At 35.4% G+C, this 20,353-nt stretch overlaps 1 pseudogene; it reads left to right on the forward strand.

Annotated features, from left to right (window-relative positions):
- LOC107696524 (eukaryotic translation initiation factor 3 subunit H-B-like) overlaps positions 1 to 20,036 on the forward strand; it is a 64,526-nt pseudogene extending 44,490 nt beyond the window's left edge.
- The last annotated feature ends 317 nt before the right edge of the window (positions 20,037 to 20,353 follow it).

The following is a 20,353-nucleotide window of genomic DNA, read 5'->3' on the forward strand; positions in this document are numbered from 1 at the left end:
TTTTTCTCTTGTAGTTCAGTATCAGATGGAAATGATGAGAAGTTTGCGCCATGTAAATATTGATCATCTTCATGTGGGTTGGTACCAGTCAACCTTCTATGGCTCTTTTGTCAGCCGGGCCCTTCTGGACTCTCAGTTCAGTTACCAGCACGCCAGGAGTCAGTTGTGTGTATATATGGTAAGTTTCTCTAACACTTTTTTTTTGTCTCTGTCAGTCAGCATTTGCATATAAAACGTTTGTCCATATCACTTCGCCAAATGATTTTAGTTATTTCAAAGGTCCTACAACAGCAAAAGATCCAAAACCCACAACGACAGTGACCAAGCCAATAAATATATCAAAGTATAGGATAAAAATGACAAATTATTTCCATGTTTTTCCTACAAAATTGTTTTATTATCCACAGAAAGCACACACTCTTTTCCCACTGTCTGTCCCATACAAATGCATACACGTGCACAGAAACTTGTTGCGCTTCCCCGCAACTTTATATAGGAGCAATAAAATACTTTTGCAGCTTTCTCAGTGGAGACGTCGCTGTTCTTGAAGCAGTTAAACTTAGTTTCACTCTCTCTCTAATAACTGCGCTAGACTGTATTAACTGCATTATAAAAGCATTAACTGTATTATCAATGCATAATCATTTGCTCTAAAATCTCTAAAATGACGTATTAGAATTATCAATGTAGGCTTATCATTCCTTATATATATATATATATATATATAAACCATAAGAGGAATAGAAATACATTACATTGTTTCAATAAAAAAAAATAAAAAAATAATCAATTTCAAATTGTAAACCTATTTCAAATAAGTGCTGTTCTTTTAAACTTTCTATTGATCAAACCATGCTGAAAATGTATCACAATTTCCATAAAAATATTAAGAAGCAACTGTTTCAACATTGGAAATAACAAGAAATGTTTCTTGAGCCCCAAATCAATCAACGTAATAGAATTAATTTCTGAAGAATCATGTGACACTGAAACATTCAAAAAATGTTGTGGCCTACTTTTCTAATAATTTAATGGCCTACATTTGGCATGTTTTTGCATGGTGTCTGAGGTATTTAGCTGTCCTTTCTGGTATCACCAGATTGCTTTTTTTTTCCTCTGGACATCTCTATCTCTATTTCTGTACATACAGAGAGAGAGAGCAGCATGTTTCAGCACCCCTCACCCAAACACACACACTTCTTTTCTACTGCACTGTTTGCTCCACCACTTTCCCTTTTCTCTCTCTTCGTCTCTCTACCCCATCGTTTCTTGGCTGTGGACAGCATTCCCCCCTTGTGTAAACAGGAGGCTGGTGTGCGTAGCGGGCCCAGCAGCAGCCTTGTCTAGACAGGGTTTCCTCCCCTCTGTTTATTTAGCCTGCTATCGCAGAGCTGATGTGTACCTTCAGGAGTGGATTCAGGACCCGGACACCCCCTCATCCACCGGCACAGATGCCACCCATCCCAGATGTCGATGGGCCGATGGCGGCACAAGGGTGGCGGAATTGTCAGACAAGCTGCATGAACAACACATCTGTTTCCCCAAACTCACACAAACAAATGTTGTACACCTCCACTCGCCCACCTAACTGGGACAGACGCGTGGTAAACGCGCTCTGATTCCAGCACTGATTTGGGTGAAAACATAAACATAAAACTTTAACGGTTCTTTGCACCCCTCCTTCATTCACGCCCCCTGTCCTTTTCTCGGTCTCGTGGTCCACGCTGTCTGTAACTTTCCTCAGACTTCCCCCTCAGGCCAGATGTGGATCCCTATCAGAGTGTTTGTTCAGTCTCCTCCTTGTGGTGGCAAGCAAGCGCTCCTCACTAAAAATATCTCAGACACGTAGCAGCTGCCAGAAACCCCACCCTGCACCAAGTGCACTATCCACATGAACAATGTAAGCATTCAGAGGGCCGATGGGTCCACAAACTGAGACTTGATAGACGTGGTTTTGTATGTTCTTCTAGCTCTAGCTCTTCCTAGTATTTATAGTTTATTCATATACATATACTAATTTTATATTTTTTCATTATGATATGCAATAAAATTTGAGAAATTATTGCTGAAAGCTTGGTTTTCTGCACATTTTAGTAATGGGAGGGTCAAAAATTAGGGATATCTCATCCATCCATCTAGTGTTGTCAAAAGACCCGGTATTTCGGTACCAAGTCGGTACTAAAAAAATAAAAACGTTACGGTACCATCCATCCATGCATGCAATTAATTCACAATTTATGAATTCTTAGGATTTTTTAGAAATGTTATGGCTGTATGTTTGATTTTATACATGTTAGTAATTGGTGTAGTTGAAAAAAAAAACCTGTTAAGTAGATTTCAGGAGTGTTCATATTTTGGCCAAAAATTTGATTTCAATACAAATTATTCTTTACAGATAATATTATCATGCTATATTATCATTATCATAACATGAACTACACAAGTCATAGAGACCTTTGCAATACACTAAAAACCAATCGACACCTTAGAAATCACAATGCAACATACTAAAACCTCTTTGAGCATCACAGCAACTTTTACATTAGCTAGCACCAGTCAATTTCTTTTTCAGATCTGTTTTCATTATGAATGAATGATGTATTTGTATAGCGCTTTATTGTGTATTGCTGTACACCCAAAGTGCTTTACAATCATGTGGGGGGGTCTCTCCTCAACCACCACCAGTGTGCAGCATCCACTTGGATGATGCAACGGCAGCCACAGGACAGCAGCGCCAGAGTGCGCTCACCACACACCAGCTACAGGTGGAGAGGAGAGAGAGTCATAGAGCCAATCAAGTGGATGGGGATTATTAGGAAGCCATGATTGACAAGGGCCAGTGGCGGCAATTTGGCCAGGACACCGGGGTTACATCTCTACTCTTTATGAGAAGTGCTATGGGATTTTTTGTGACCACAGAGAGTCAGGACCTCGGTTTAATGTCTCATCCGAAGGACGGTGCTTTCTGACAGTATAGTGTCCCCATCACTATACTGCACTATTATGCACTTCTGTGCAGTTCTGTATTTGTGTTCTGTATTTATCATTTCAAGGTGTTACACTGTTGTTACAAAAGGCATTGTGGATGGCATTCAGAAGTGGTGCATAAATAAATCCTCAAACCTGATATTGATTCAGCCCACTCCATTTCAACAGGTACTTGAAGAAGACTAACTGAATCTTACCTTTGTCTGAGCTGATCTTGAGATCTCCTTGAGTTGTTTTAGATTGCCATTTTTATGTCATTAGGGAAGTTTCATGACAGTATGAAAAGACAGACGATCATCTTTCCACAGTGTCTAAATGCATTTAATATCAGAACAGAGCTGTGCTATAAATCCTGTCTTTGGATAATGGATAGCGGGCAGAGCTGACTGCCAAGTTTTGCCCATCTTAGACAGAACATTAATGATTTTATATATTTTTTTTTTTTCCGAAATGTCAGCCTTCTGACAGTGAGATTAATTCACTCTGACTGGCTGACAGTTCTGTTCCCCTGTTAGATTAACATATACTGCATCTTTTCAAATTTAATGTCTTCAATTTTACTTTTCATATGTCTGTCGTAACAGCCTTTACTGCCTTTGTTTTTTGGTCTCGGCACAAATATGTTTATTGTTTTTGAAGTTTATAGATAGTACCCTGTGTTGAGCAAGTCAGAACACTTTGGTTTGTTTGCTGTCTTCAGAAAGACCATCCATGTTTTGTCTTTGGTTCTCTTTCTCTGTAGATCCCCTCAAGACAGCCCAGGGTTCTTTGTGTTTGAAAGCCTACAGGTTGACCCCAAAACTCATGGAGATCTGTAAAGAGAAGGGCTTCTCAGCAGATGGGTAAGCCTTTAAATCCCTGGGGCTCAATGAATTAAATGCAGATGAATTAGTGTGTGTGTGTGTGTGTGTGTGTGTGTGTGAGAGAGAGAGGAGAGAGAGAGAGAGAGAGAGATAATTTAATATTCTTAAAGTTATTATTGTTATAATATTACAATATATTATATACTTATATGCAAATGTTGTAAACTTTTTTTTACTTCAGTTGGACTGATATTAAATATAGAACTTTCTTTAAAAGGATATATTTTGATTTTTCAAATGTATTATATTATATTATTATTTTTGCATATTCTTCCTAAATTTATTTATAAAGGTGTCTTATAGCTTTTTTATTTTACATATTATTTTACTTTTACAATTTTTTTTTTTTAGCATTTTTGTATTGTTGGATGATGGATTGGCTGAGAGTCTGGATAAAGGGTGCATTCCCTTGTTTACTTCAGCCTTCCTTGTGGTTTGGTTTGAGATTTTCTCTTAAAATTCTGATCTGAAAAAATAAAAGATCAAAACAAAAACTGCCTTTTGAAATCAGTCGACTAATCAGCCTAGAGTCCTTGTCTAATGGAGCGATTAGTAATGGAGACGAGTTGAAATCATCCAATCATTTAATTAGAATGATCTGATCACATAGTGCCTCTCACTCCCACATTGCAGGAGATTCAACCACAAGCAGATCCTAATAAGGGAGATAAAGTCAGAACATGATTGGGAAAGAGTGGGGGAAGTAGAAAGGGTGTTTAAAAAGAAAGGTAGCTAAAGAAAGCAAGTTCGCTGTGTTTTTGTCTTTATACACAACACACATTTCGATTGGTTTCGGTATGATGGGTGGCACTGCCCACTGTGAATTCTGATTTGGCCATAATCCTGCTCTTCCTGATTGGCTATGATTATGTCAAATCGCACCGCCATTTCACTTTCAAAATCTGTCTGACAAATTGCTTGAAATTTGACATTTGGTGCCTAGTTTGGTCAGAGTGTTGGCTTGCTCTTATCAAAAATGTGATGTCAAATCTTGACGGGGTCACTTCCAGATTCTGACACTTGTCAATGACAATGAAAATGTCTTTTCTGTGTGTGCAGGCTGAAGAAGGCTAGTGTGGGTTTTGAGAACATGTTCGAGGAGGTGCCCATTGTCATCAAGAACTCTCATCTCATCAGCGTTCTGCTGTGGGAGCTGGAGGACAAATCCACTGCCGCAGACAAACACGAGCTCTTGAACCTTTCCAGCAGGTCTGACCACACACACACATTACTGTACAAGTGAAGTATTTCCTAATATGAATGAGGACATGTGTAAATTTATACTAGCGCTGAGACATCCCTAATGATGCTTGCTCACATCAGCAGTAACTCATCTCTGATGAGGACTAATGAAGAGGTCAGTGCCGCCCAGGTGATTTGCTCCTAAAGGACGTTTGCTTTTAATGGCTTTCCTGCTAGACTATCTAAATAAAAGGCTTTTCCTAACACTGAAACTGTTCATTAGACAGTCCTCAAGACTTTTCTTGAACTTGAAGTGAACATTCAAATATGACAGTTCACAAGCAGCTTTACTCTTCATTCTGACAGAAGCTAGACATCTCTTACCTTTATCTGACAGAACAAATGTGGGGATGAATTTAAAGGCACAATTTTTAGGAAGGGTTTTACCATGCATTAAAACCCACTGTCTCTAAATTCATCCCAAGCACCAACGCGACAGCCACCAAAACGTCAATTCTGCTGCACATTCTTTGCCTTCAACAGTAACATTTGAAAACATTTGCTGACGGCTTTTAAATCATGTTTTGCAATGTTCCTGTTTTTTATAGTATAGGTTTTATTTTGTGTTTGTGAGGACTATGATAGATTTCTGCAATAAAATATCCGAATCCGAATCGGAAAGAGCTTTATTGCCAAGTGTGTTTACACACACATTTAATTTGTCTTGGTATCAGGAGCTTCCAGTACAGAAAGTACAGACATAGTGCAGACATACATATAATTTAAGGTAATAAAACACTAATAATAAAGAGAATAGACAATACATTTAAATAATAATAATAATATAGTAATAAAATATAGAAAAAAAGAAAATATATTAAAGTATAATATTAGGCTCATGTATTTGTTGAATGTCAGAAGTTTATTTGCATGTTTTTATTAAAAAAAAATGTTTGTATACAATATACACTACTGTCCCAATAATTTGGATTAAAATAGTTAAATGAATGAAATAGTTAAGTTAAATCAATTTTAAATGAATAAATACTTTTTTCAACAAGGATAAAATTGATCAAGTGACAGTAAAGACACAATGCTACAAAATATTTTTGTTAAATAAATATTTTTTTTATTTGTCAGAGAATCCTGAAAAAATATTAAGCAGCACTGTTTTCAACATTGATAATAAACAGACATGTTTCTTGAGCACCAAATCACGTTATAGTGATTTCTGAAGGATCATGGGACACAGAAGACTGGCATAATGGCTTATGAAAATATCTAAAAATAAAATATATTAAACAAGTTAGTAGTAATATTTCACAATGTTACTGTTCATTATTTATTACAATCTTACTGTGTTTTTAACAAATAAATGCAGCCTTGGCAAAAATTATTACCGACCCCAAACTACACTATAGCCCAGTTGTGGCAAGAAATATTCTAGAATTATTGGAAAAAATTCAAATGAGTTTTCTCTGACCCTCAAAGAGATGATTGTCGTGAAGAACCTGTCTTGTTTTAACCATACTAGATGTATTTGTAGACCCTGCACTTTTCTGTGAATCCTGACATTGAGGGTTTAATGATGCTGAGTTTGAGTATTGTTGTGTAAACAGATAAGCTCTGTTTTGCATAGGTCATAACAAAGGGCAAGCTCGCAGCGCTTGTTGAATCAGTGTGCATGAGGTCAGGCGGCTAAAACGATTTGGGAATAATAATTGACACTTTAAAATCTAGTCTAAATTAGCTTAAATGATAAAATGACACTTAATCCACTCACAGTTTTTGGGAAAGATACAGGAGATGCAAGCAGCATCATTTTCACTCCCATTTTGCATGGCTGCCTTGATCTTACATTGATTTGAGTTTTTTAGGAAGTCTTGTTTCATTCGGGTTTGCTCCATATAAACAGCTCTTTTCTGTGGAATATATCATTGAGAAATAGATGTTAATATGAGCGCTTTGAAGAGGAGCCGGCTCATTTTATGAATGATCGTTTTCTATAGATCATTGTGCTGGTCAATTTTCTTCTTCAATTCCCTTGTTTGTCAGGGTCGGCCCTCAGTGATCTCGCAGATGAGACGATATATCAGATGCTATCAATATTTCACACACTTTTATTATTTCATTTCTTTTCCACTCTCATTTTTTCTTAATTGAAATTCACTCGCCATGTAAGGATCTGTGGGAAAGGGAGGGGAAGTTTGAGTTTCCAATTATCATTTTAATCTTTTAATTATTTTCAGAGCAGCTGTGGTTGAGATGATGCTTTTTGGGACCGAAACATTCATTTTTGCTGCTGCTTTTGAATTGTCAAAAGTCCAAGAGAGGTTTGAAGGTCTCTCTCAGCTGACTAGAAAGGGAATATTATCTTTTTAATTTGTCTCTCTTAATTCGGCCTGCCAGATTTGTTTTTTCCAGATGAAAGGAGGAACCTTCGTCGCATTGCGGACGACTTGAAAGAATTCATTCATAATTACCTCCCTCTCCGAAACTAGAGGTTCACACGCGCATACACACGGATGCATAAACACTCACGCATGGGTAGATGATAAAAAAACATCAACAAGCATTATATTTTTAAGCATTTATGTATGTGGATGTTTAAGAAAAAGGATGTATTTTAGATGCTACAAATTCTTAAATCAAATATTATCTTTTCTTATTCAAGTAGTCCTGCAGTGTGACAATTTAATATTTTGCAAGTGCAGATATTCCAGGTTGTTTCTAAATTAAGTCTCAATTAATATATTATAAAAGTATAATGTAAGTATAATATATGTATAATATAAAAGTATAATATGAGGTGCTAAACAAGACATTTTATTTTATAGAGGTATAGATTCCATAAAAATGGTGTACATTTATATAATAAATGCATATAATTATATAATAATATTCATAATAATAAATGATAATAATAAATATTTGGAATATTACATTCCTGTTATACTAAATAATTTTTTGTTTGCAATCCTTAAAGTAAATCATCAATGTGTATTAGACTTATGCTGCAGGTAACATATATACAATTATATATAACATATATATTTTTTATTAATTTTAGCACGATTTCATGGTTAAAAATAATTAGGAAAAATAATTTTTAAATGTTTTTATCTGCTGACAGTGTCAACAACCTGCGTGCCTACCATCCATGTTTATAAACGCAGATTTTGTTTTTTTAAATAAGTAAATACCATGAATGATTCTTTTCTCCAGTTTTTTTCCCTCTGTCTTTTCTTTTAATCGCTCTGTTTTCTCTCTCTCTCTCTGGACGTGATTTGCTCTTTCTTTAAACACCAAAATACCAGAAACACTCACAGACAAGGCGGATTTATCTGTGGCTTTTCTGTTTCGTTATTTTTCCTGATTTCTTTTTTTGTCTTTTTCTTCTTCCCTCCCTCCGTCGGGTTCTCCACATCTGTTTAAGTTATCTCTTTGCAGTCTGGTGTTACCCTAGAAACCAAAGCAAACACTGAACCACTGCAACCGTACTAACACAATACCTCCCTGTCTTTCCTCTTTCTCTCCCTCTCTCACTCTCCCATCCATCCATCCCAGTAGGCTCACTCCTCATCTGGGGGTGAAATTGAATTGGGATTATTATTTTTTTTAGCTAAATGAAAAAAGAATTATGAGTTTTACAGTATTTTGGCGTTGGGTCATGATTTGGGTGGGTGTGTGAGAATGTGTAAGTCTGGGGCAGCAACAGCCCCAATTTAAAATGAGCTCAACCCTCTGTGGGTCCAGTGCTAGCCCTTCTCTATTCCTTTTAATATTTTCTTCTCTTTTTCCTCTACCTTTTCTCATGTTCTTGGCACCCTGGTTCTCTGGCTCCCTTAAATAGTGTGTGTTTGTGTATGTGGCCCTCCCAGATATATCTTTGTTGTTGCACAAAGCTTGGATACCCAGGAAGGGGCTCATGGGCAGGAGTTGCTTAATCTGAAAACAAAATCGCCCCCTTGGGTTGCGCCAAATCCTTCATGGCTGTCAATACAGTGGTGTTAGACTTCCATCTGGCCTGAAAGTGGCTCCCCAAACCGCTAAACTCCATGAGCCGCTATCCCAGAGCACTCCGGTGGACTTCATTGACTCTACTCAATGATCTGGAAACGTCATTGGAATCTGTTTGGCCTCAAGTCTCCCATTAATTGGCCAGGAATGAGAGCGGGCGCCTCTGATCGTTTCCTCCACATAAATCCAACCAATCGGCACTCTAGTTGATTCCAGTAATGCAAGATCGCTGTTGCTTTTTTAGAATAAGAGGGGTGTCTGTGAGCCCATAGTGTTTTTGTGCTTATCCTAACCAGACATGATGCCATAATGCAGTGAGTGATAAAAGCTATCTCTTTCGTTTTTACTGTGGTGTTGTCTTATTCGGCCTATTTTTTAGTCACTTTTTTATTTACCAGTGTGACTTATTTTCTTTTGTGAATCACACAATGAGAAATTCTGAATAATATACTGGTTGCTTTTTCCATGCAATTACAATGAATCAGGAATGGTTCAAGCTTCAAAAAGGACACCAAATGCCATGAAATAAAATAAAATATTTTATTTTATTTTATTTCATTTAATTTTTTATGTCACCTAGTGTTTAATTTAAAAAATCTATAAAATATTAAAAGCCTGAAGTCATACAAGTTCTGTAAACACCCCAATATAAGTTGATATTCTGTGCTTTTCTCCTCCAGTGAGCCGTTAACTGCTGCAGCCAGATCATTTAGTGAGCTGAACTCAAGAACTGGCTCAGTCCAAATCGTAAATCATTTAGACTGGTTTTGTGAACTGAATCAACAGATTCGTTGAGGTCTGACTCAAAAGAATGATTTGTTTCTGAATCAGGCATGCTAGCTAGGGTGAATGTCAAGATTAAAAAACTATTCATTAAATAACTACTTAAATACACTTTTTTCCTTACACAAATCTGTTGTATAGATTTAAAAGACTTTGAATATACTGATAAAAATGTAAAAAAAATTATTATATTGAAGAAAAGCAGCCAATATATTATTTAAAAATGTTTATCGTTCCATAAAAGAAATTTAGTCATACAGGTTTGGAACAACATTAGGGTGAGTAAATAATTTTTTTTTTTGGGGGGGATTAACTATGCCTTAAAATATTGTTTCTTTTAGTGTAGACAGACAAATTATGTGACACTCGTCTTGTCTTGTTAGAATAAATTGTCTGTTTCAGTGCAGACAGACACATTACTTGTCATGTCACGTCTGGATACTGTGTCAACTCAGTCTCTCTGAAATCTGTTGCTTTGTTGTAATTGTTTTTATGGTTGATCAGTACCTCTCATTGTCTGTGACACATTACTGTCATGTGTTAAGATAAGTGGTTTAGACTGACCTATGCTGGTTCATTGTGTGTTTTGGCTAGTGTGTTATGCTGTGGCAGTTTGCGATGACTCCAGATGACCCAAACCTTCCGTCAATAGTGCTCCAAAATAGGATGGTGTGATTTTAATGAGTCACCTTTCTCCTGCGGTTCAGCTTTTACTGGGACACCATGTTCCCCAGTTTGACCCTCACCTCATGCAACTGCATCACTGACAGGTTCCACTAACCGTCATGGATGGTATTTTCTTTCCTAATCAAGTAATAGATAAACAACTTCCAACTGTCTTTTTAGGGGATGTTAATATTCACTGAGTCATTTGAGACTGCAGTCACTGGCGGTTTATTCATGAAGCCCATTTTAGATCAGCAGAGTTTTGTTTTGATTTGTTTGTGTGTGTGTGTTTCAGACAGAGCGAGAAACAGAAATGGTGAAATGTTAATAAATATGCCAAGCAATAATGCTGTCATTGATGTCTGTCACAAATATGCAAATGTGCATTGAAAAAACTGAAAAATTTATTCCATTGTCAATGTAACAAAAATATATTTCTAATGCAAATAATTCAAAATACAACGCACATGGCCTGAAGAAAAACAAAAAACTATGCACAGCAAATTTGGCATGTAGGTGTGTGAACCTATATTGTTGGTGTGTCTTTATGAATGCATACTGCCGGCGTGTGTGTTGTATGTGGGTATATATATACAGTAAAAGAGTGTGTGTGTGAAAGAGATTCAGATAGCGGGAGAGGGGAAGATCCATAGAGCTCTTTGGACTCTGAATAATGAGGTGCATGGTAAAAGATGGAGGTCATACAGGGATGCTTGCCCTCATTCATCAGAGTTGGCGCGCCTCCACAGAAAGAATCTTCAGAAACATTATAAACTGCTTCCAGGGCCACACACACACACACACACACTTTCTCTTTTAGTCTCCACAGGCTTGCTTTGTTGCCAAACTTTCAGAGCCAGCAAACTATATAACTTGCCCTGTAGGGCTGTTAAAGGAGAAAAAAAATCTGTGTATGCGATTTTTATTTATTTTTTTGCTGTTCGGAGTCCAGTTAAGCTGTGGTTTACCGGTACAATCTTCTATTTAAATATACAGTGAGCAGATTCCCTGAAGTTGTGTCGTCTTTTTTGTTCACTGCCGTTTGGTCATCAGTCCTAATCTGAATTTGTGTTCCTTTGCAATCCACAGTCTTCTGGGTCTTGTTCTCTGTGTTTGAAAATGTAGTGGAGGGTGCGTCTACGGTTTGCCGCTGTACTTCTGGAGTGTCACAACATCGTAAATCATCTGTAAATCAACATTTGCTAAGGAGTAGAGTCTTGCTTTTGTAAAACATTTTATTTTAGTATGCAGTCAGTTTGCTTCCTGTCATATCACCTGTTAACAGACCCATTTTGGCATTCATTTGTTGAACCGATCTGTGTATACTAAAGCCACAAAATCCATAATAATGTATTGGTCGATATTAGGGATGTTTTTATTAATTTTTATTACCGGTATTTATTAATATTGGCTGATACTGGATATTTAACTATACATGCTCATACATTACCTTTGCCTTCATTGTTTAAGTTAAGCATTAACTTAAATAGTTAAATTATTGTTAGTTAATAGTTTAATAACAATGTTAAATGTAATCTTTAGAAAATCTGATTAATTTATATCCATTGATATTAATTAATATTCAGTCATATGAATTAACATTCATTTTTCAAACTTTACTTTATAACATTGTAGTGTTGTAATCTATTTTTTAAATCTTTATTTTACACAAAGTAGTATAGAATTTTAAAGCCAGCTATTTATTGGTTATTGGCCATAACAAATATAATTATTATCTTATCATAAAGGGTGTTATTAAGCAGGACTTGTGATAAAAGACACCAATGTTTGATATCGGAATTACATTACGGTTTACAATTACTCTCATGCTTAACAAGGCTGATCAGTTTGATCAAAAATAGAGTAAAAATGTTTTCTATTTTAATATTTTCTGTTTTAAAATGTAATTTATTCCTGTGATGTGCTCAAAAAACCTTTTTTTCTTATTTTCATCAATGTTGCAAACAGTTGTGCTGCAAACGAATACTTTTTTCATGATTCTTATAAATAGAAAGTTCAAAAGAACAGCATTTATACAGCATTGAAATATAAATCTTTTATAACATTACAAATGTATGTACTGCCACTTTTGATCAATTTAATGTGTCCTTGCCAAATAAAATGATTAATTCCTCTCTCTCGCTCTCAAAAAAAAAAGAAAAAAAGAAAGAAACTTACTGACCTCAAACTTCTGAATGGCAGTGTACATACATACGGAAACAGTTCATTTGGTAAGTAATAAAGTTGATTAGCTGTTCCAGGCTTGTTGACCAGGTCATAAAGCTGGTTTGCGGCTCGTCCAAGATCTACTAGATTGGACTGAGTAATCACCAACTTGGAGAAGTTGCAAACCAGCTACCATGTGCCAAAAGACTAATCTGGTTTTATCTGGATTTTTCCAGCAGCTAATGAGAGATTTCTTTGTAGTGCACATAGACCTTACAAGAAGATTTGGTGCTAACATAAATCTGTGTGGATGTACACCAGGGTATACATGTTCATGCATGATAGAGAGCTGCTCCTGGTTTGTCCGCACCCCCGGGATCTCCCTTCTCCACATACGTCCAGCAATTTTCTTCAAGATTAATGGAACATGCTGGCGAGGCTAATTTGTTGTTAATGGGGTTTACGAAGAACAGATAAACTGCTTTTGAAGACATTTTCCCAATCCTTGGTCCTATGGGCTGCTGTCCTGTTATAAAATATGGATATCATTCTACTACAGTTACAGTGGGACCTGTTTTGTATATCGCATGATACATGCAAATGATCTTGATGTATGCGGAATGTGATGAATTATTAATGAGGAATCCGTGTTATCTGCTTTTTTTTAATTTTTTATTCTGTGTTACTCTATTGATGGTTAAGATGCACTTTGATCATTTGACTTTCCCATAAGATTTTGATCTTTATGGCGTTGCCAAGATACTGGCACAGTTTTACATTTCTGATTCAAGCATACTGAAATTTCAATACAAATGTGCTGTGAGCAAAAATCCTTTTATTCCCTGGCATTGAATAAACATTCTAAACATTCTATAACCATAGAAATTCAATATAATTTAAAAACATTTTTCCTAATTGATATTTTTGTCTTGTTTGAAGGTAAAATATTATTCAAAACAAGGTAAATGTAGCAAAATTGCATTAGATATAAATACTTTTTTTTTCTATCTAATTTTTCCAAACCAAGTGAGAGTTGTGCTTAAAACAAGAAAACATAAATAAAAAAACATCATGTTTTAAGGATGTTTAGATATACTACCACTCAAAAGTTTGGATTCAGTAAAAAATTTTTAGCTTTACCATCACAGGAATAAATGACTTTTTAAAATATATTAAAATAGAAAACCGTTATTTTTCATCAAGGTATTTTTTTATTTAAAAAAAAAAAAAAAACATGGTGACCATCCTTATTCAAATTTTAAATGGTAGTATATTTGTAATTAACAATTTTTTATTTTCATTAATAAAAATATTTATTTATTTATTGCAGTTTAGCTTTGCTTTTTCTTGATTTATTTATTTCTTTATTTATTGTGTGTGTGTAATGTCATTCAGGATGTTTGTAACCTTGCTAAAAAATTTGGGACAACTATATAAAGGTCATATTATAGATAAACTGTGGACACAAAAATGATCCATATATTCTTTTGGTTTAACCTGAGTTTCTCCATAGCATGTTATTCATAAAATAAATGTATTTTTGTGTGCTGTAAGACACTATGGAGAAAAAGTATTCACCAATTAACAAGCAATCAAATACACATTCATTATTTCCATTATTCAGACGTCTTCACCTTATCGTTCCTCTGCAGTACTCATCTGGAGAAGAGCCTGCAGATGCTGATGGACCGCGTGGATGACATGAGTCAGGACATTGTCAAGTACAACAACTACTGCCGCAGTCTCAGCAAGCAACAGCAACAGAAACATCAGGTAATCCATCAAACGGCTACACCTGTCTTTTCCCACACCGTTTGTGCCATAGACGTGAATGATACCTCAAGTCATCCAGCTTGTTGAGAAAAGATTTTCACCTAGCAGACTGTGGAAACAAGCTAAGAAAGGATCAGAGCCATATCTTGGGACCAGAATATTACAGGGAGGTGGGAGTGGGCTGTGGACGACTGTGACACTGATATGGGGGAATGCACAGTTTTAAATGCTTTGATGTGCTGGTGGGATGAGAGCTATCATAAGCATGTAAATGCTAGTTACGGTTAATGGTAGCTCAAGGGAAAACAGGTTGTCGTCACCACAAAGATCACAATAAGGGGCTTGCGCTGAATGAGCACTCTTGATGTTATGCTCTGTAAGATATACAGTTGTAATTGATGAAACTGTGCAACTCGAAACCCAGGAATTAGCTCTAAGGCTGTAATCAAAGCTTTGTTTCGAAAACACAGGGTGCACTTCAGAGGGTAAAGTTTTTAGCAATTAAAGATCTTACTCTTAAATCAGTGTTTATTTGTTAATGCGCAGTACAGACAATATAAAGTGGGATTCTCATGAACAATGTCAAGAAATATTTGGATCATAATTCCCCCCCCAAGAGCAAAAGACAAAAATAGGAAATTATATTGTTTGTATTTTTGCATAAAGAGCTCAAAGAATATTTTAAAGGTTGTTCTTACACATCTTCTCAACAAACAAATCTTCAAACAAACAAATAATTAAATATAAAATTGAAGGATACATTTTATGTAACTGTAAGGAAAATATTTGTTAATTTAAATATTTAAATTTTTTTAAATGTAAAAAATAATTGTTCTATATAATTATTTTTGATAGTAATAATAATAATAAATTCTTGAGCAGCAAATCAGCATATCAGACTGATTTCTGAAGGGTCATGTGACATTGAAAACTGCAGTAATGGCTGCTGAAAATTCTGCTTTGCCATCACAGGAATAAATTACATTTGAAACTATATTAAAATAGATTCAGACAGAGCGAGAAACAGAAATGGTGAAATGTTATTAAATATGCTAATGGAAGCCAGGAGATGCAGATAGGGGGTGTAAGCGTGTATTTATTACTGAGCTTTTGCTGTGTTTGTGGTTTACTTAGCTGTAATTTAGAGACAAAACTGTTCCCAGAACATAGCTAAACCTTGAAGGTAAAAATGATTCATAAATTATTATTATTATTTTTTTTTACAGGTCATGAACATTATGGGTCATGGTTAGTTTTATAGAAACTATAAAGTGGTTAGCTTTAATGGTAATACAGTTAACTATTAAATAATTATTATTATTATAGTAATAATAATTAGTAATAGTAATAAGTAATAGTCATAAATAATAATAATCATTGCATTATTGTTTGATGTTTTTGGTTTATCAGACTGATTTCTGAAGGGTCATGTGACATTGAAAACTGCAGTAATGGCTGCTGAAAATTCTGCTTTGCCATCACAGGAATAAATTACATTTGAAACTATATTAAAATAGAAAACAGTTATTTACATTAAAAAATATATATTTTTCACATTATTAAAGATTTTACTGTATTTTTGATCAAATGCAGCCTTGGTAAGCATAAGTGTAATAATGAATAATTATATAATAATAATAATTTTATACTTTTTCTTACCAACCCCAAACTTAAGAATGGTGGTGTAATTATACAGAAGCTGGTACACATAAGGATACGTCATGTACTGAAATTAAGCTAAATGTAAACTCCTAAACAAAATCGCAATGGTCCTACAAATAGTTATTGTCTCTATGAGTTTTAGAGGTGAAGTATGACCTTGATGTTTCTTCATGAGGTTCACCTGAGTTCAAAGAGTTTTCATTAATTTTTAAATATAAGGCTGCAAATCTTACTATTCATGCGAGAGTGTCTGGGACTTTGCAGCCAGCCAGCTAGCATTGTTCAGAATCGTGCCGACTGACTCTATGAAGTCAGTGAAGTTAAAAGAGATTTATTGAGTGGCTGTGTATCAAGGTCTGTATGAGACAGGAGAGGCGAGGTGGTAATGGCCTTCCTCGTGCTGGACTCTGATGCCCTAAACTTTGTGATTGATTGAAGTACATGTGACCTCCCAAATTCCTCTGATACCGCAATGACATAGCGATTCTCTCTTTATTTTCTCGTTTCTTTAAATCTATTTCCTGATGCAGAAAATGTATTGATTACTAGTAGGCACAAAGGACACAATGCACCTGGATTATCAGTGATTAGTTGAATGTTTACTCTGATGTATCCATGTTTCTTTTTCATTTTTTCAGCTGTCATCTTCACCTTCTTTTAAATACACCATCAGTCTTCTTTTTCGGCCACCTCTCCTGGCCTGTCATGGCCATCTTAAAAGGCTGCTTCTCAGAAGATTTGCTTTAATTCAGGCAGCCCGGAGGTTAATAACAAAAGATAGGGATATCAAGTTTGGAATAACCATTGTTCTTCATCTCTTTACAGTACATTCAGAGGCGGCAACAGGAGAACGCGCAGAGACAGAGCCGAGGGGAGCCTCCGCTTCCTGAGGAAGACCTGAGCAAGATGTTCAAGCCTCCTCAGCTGCCTCCACGAATGGACACCCTGCTCATTGCTAGTATGTAATCTTTCCTATTTATATGATATATCATATGTTTCATCATATATCAGGATATTTATATGCATTTTCTATAAGTGGTACAAGCTATTAGAATTTCATCTTACTTTTTGGCCTTATAAATATCAGCAAGAGAACCAAATTGCATATTTTTGCTCAGTTTGGGAATTTTTCCCTCCTCGAGTATGAGCTCCATATTCTCTTCTTTATCCTACAGTATGAGCCATAAAAACCTTAAATATGATACTTAACAAAAACACATGCAAACTTTTTTTAATCTAAAGGTTCGAAATGGTTCAATTAAAAAAAACTATTATTTCATATTTTGTCAGGCTTTACAGGATAAGTTGAAATATGTTTACACATTTTAAGCTGTGTATACATGCTTTAAGTGGATGATTAGTGTCTGCTCAGTAATAGAAGCCAAATCTCTGCTCTTGAGCGTGAGGCATCCCAACACAGTGCTTGAGCGTCTCCTCCTCATTTCATATCATTTGGATCAGAAAAGATTTGGACTTGTCCCTTTTTTCTGTCCTGTGGAGTTGAGATGGAAGGGAGAAAGGAAGGGAGGAGGGGTAATTTATGAGGAACATTACAGAGGCCTTGCCAGAGATTGATTTAAAGCAATTGTTTCTAACTTGTTATGGGGGTAGTATATTATAGATCAGCCACTGTCTGAGAGAAAATAGCTGGAGGAGGGTGATATGTCTGTCATGTCATCTTGCACCCCGGACTGCTGGACTCTATGTTATGTAACTCTAGAGTCATGCTGTTTATTCAGCAACATGCTGTTTCCGATTTTGAATGTTCAGCCTTTGAAATGGATTATATTATGGGACATTTTTGCAATCAAACTAAATGTCCTAATAAATAACTGACGATGAGCAGTTTGATCTAATTTATCTAATATTTGTTTTTTAAGGGCACAATGGTTGCAAACACATAATGCAGTTAAATTTTAAAAGTGATCTATTTACATTTATTTTAATTTATTAATATGTTCTGCATTATTTGTATTTTATTTTAATTTATTAATATGTTCTGCATTATTTGTATAATAATATGTACACTAATAGCAATATTAGTAAATAAAATGTGATAAATATTGAATATATATTAGGGCTGTGCGAAATCGAAGAAAAATGCGATATCTTGTTAAATAATGCGTTACTCGATCTGCGATATGATAGGCCTATCTCGCGCTGAAACTCCAAATCTGCTCCGCAGAAGAGACAAAATGCATGTCGTTCCAGGAAATCTATCGCTGTAGCTGAATAAACAGAAGATTGAACCACTTTCATTGATTCAATGCGACTAATAAACACACAATTGCGACCATATATTTTATGAGTTCTGTCTGTGCGTTCATAAAAAACAATTTTAACAATTAAACAAAATAGCATATAATAGCCTACTATACAGAAATTTATTAAAGTAATCAAATGTAAAAAATAATGCACTGCATAGACTTCACCAAATAAATTACACATAAATTGATTCATAACAAAGTTATACAATATTCAATCTCTTTCGCAGCTCAGTGCGATTTTAACTCTTTTTTTTAGTATCGAGCATGAACGGCAGGAGACTGTATATGACAGTCATGTTACATGATTTGACTTATTTGGGATGTTACGTAGAAAGGGCGACAGCGCACCGCATTAAAGGAAAGGAACATTCATGTTTTCATAACCACTGGCCAAAATCAAAAACGAAACTAAAATTAAATCATCTTTGAGAGCAAGGCCTACGCAACATGCGTACTTTGTGTATAGGGAGGATCGGCTCTGTGTACTGTACAAGAGCACGAGGCAGCAAGTTGTTTTCTGCAACATATTGCACTTAATAACTCTTTTTAGCTTTAAAACAAGTCGCGTAAGTAACAGTCGCGTGCCCAGTCTACTCTCTGCTATATGCGCTGACCTAAAACTTTGACTTTTCGCAACGTTTTGAAGTAGCCTATTATTAAAATAATTCAGATATCGCATGCCGTTGCGATATGCACATTTGCAATATTTCGATAATTTCGCTATATCCTGCAGCCCTAATATATATTTAAAATAATGTAATATTTAAATTAATATTTTATTTTATAAATATTTTTTATATTTTATATTATTTTATTTGAATAATTATTGTATAATATGTGCACTTGTATTATCTGTATATGTACAGTAATAATAGTTTTAGTTATGATATAATATGAAATATATTTAAATAAAATATACTATCTCTCTCTCTCTCTCTCTCTCTATATATATATATATATATATATATATAAGATGCAATATTCAGTTATATTAAATAATAATTAAATGATAATTACAATTACGCAGTTTAAAATATAAAATATCGCAGTCTAATAGGAGCCAGCTGTAACATTTAAAATCAAGATCAGAAGAGATGCAGACTAAACGGCATCAAGTAAGAGTATTTGTTTCCATGAGCAGCTCTTTGTAGTGCTGTGGAGTAATGGCTTGGTCTATGGCTCAATTAAATGTTTGTAGGTGCTGTGGAGGGGAGCACTTCATCTCTCACCATCTCTTAAGGTCTTTTAAACTCCTCTGTGGCGTGAGCAGCAGTGCTGCCAAGTGGAAAGCCAATCACCTAAGAACTCGACGGCCAGCCTTCAGTACATAATGGAGTACATTAACTGAGCCACTTCAGCAGGCAGCCCACCATGCCCCTGTTTCTCTTTGTTTCTCTCACTGTCTCTGATTTCTGTACCTTCTTCAACTCCCTCGAGATTTCTTTCTTTCTCACTGTCTCACGCCACAAACTACACTGTTTTTTTGCCTTGAATTTTATATTTCAAATTTTTTCTGTAGGTCAAATCAGCACATACTGCCAAACCATCAAGGAGTTCACATCTCAAAACCTGGGAAAGCTTTTCATGGCTGAAACTCTTCTAGGAACAAGCAGTTAGACTTGAGCCACCTGCATGATCCTATGATTGGTCATGGGATCATGCAGAGTCATCTGTTCTTTTTATGACTTTTTATGTGGCTCATTTGAATACTTACAGTGTTCAATTGAAATGTTTTTTTCATTACTAGACCGAAACCTATAAGCTCATAGGTGTTTCAATTCCCATCAGACAGGTCATTTTATTTAAGCATGTACAGTATAAAAGCATATTATGTGTATCACCAGTGATTTTTGAGAGGGACCCAATGTACCTGTCAATAATGTGTGAAAAGGGATGTTGGATATTTGATAATAAATTGGATCGTGTCCACTTTGTCCACTTTTTGAAATGCTCATTCAAGAGAGATCCTTCCAGCATGAATGT

Source organism: Sinocyclocheilus anshuiensis, unplaced genomic scaffold (assembly GCF_001515605.1).
Source record: "Sinocyclocheilus anshuiensis isolate Anshui unplaced genomic scaffold, SAMN03320099.WGS_v1.1 scaffold590, whole genome shotgun sequence".
In the NCBI taxonomy this organism is placed as follows: Eukaryota; Metazoa; Chordata; class Actinopteri; order Cypriniformes; family Cyprinidae; genus Sinocyclocheilus; species Sinocyclocheilus anshuiensis.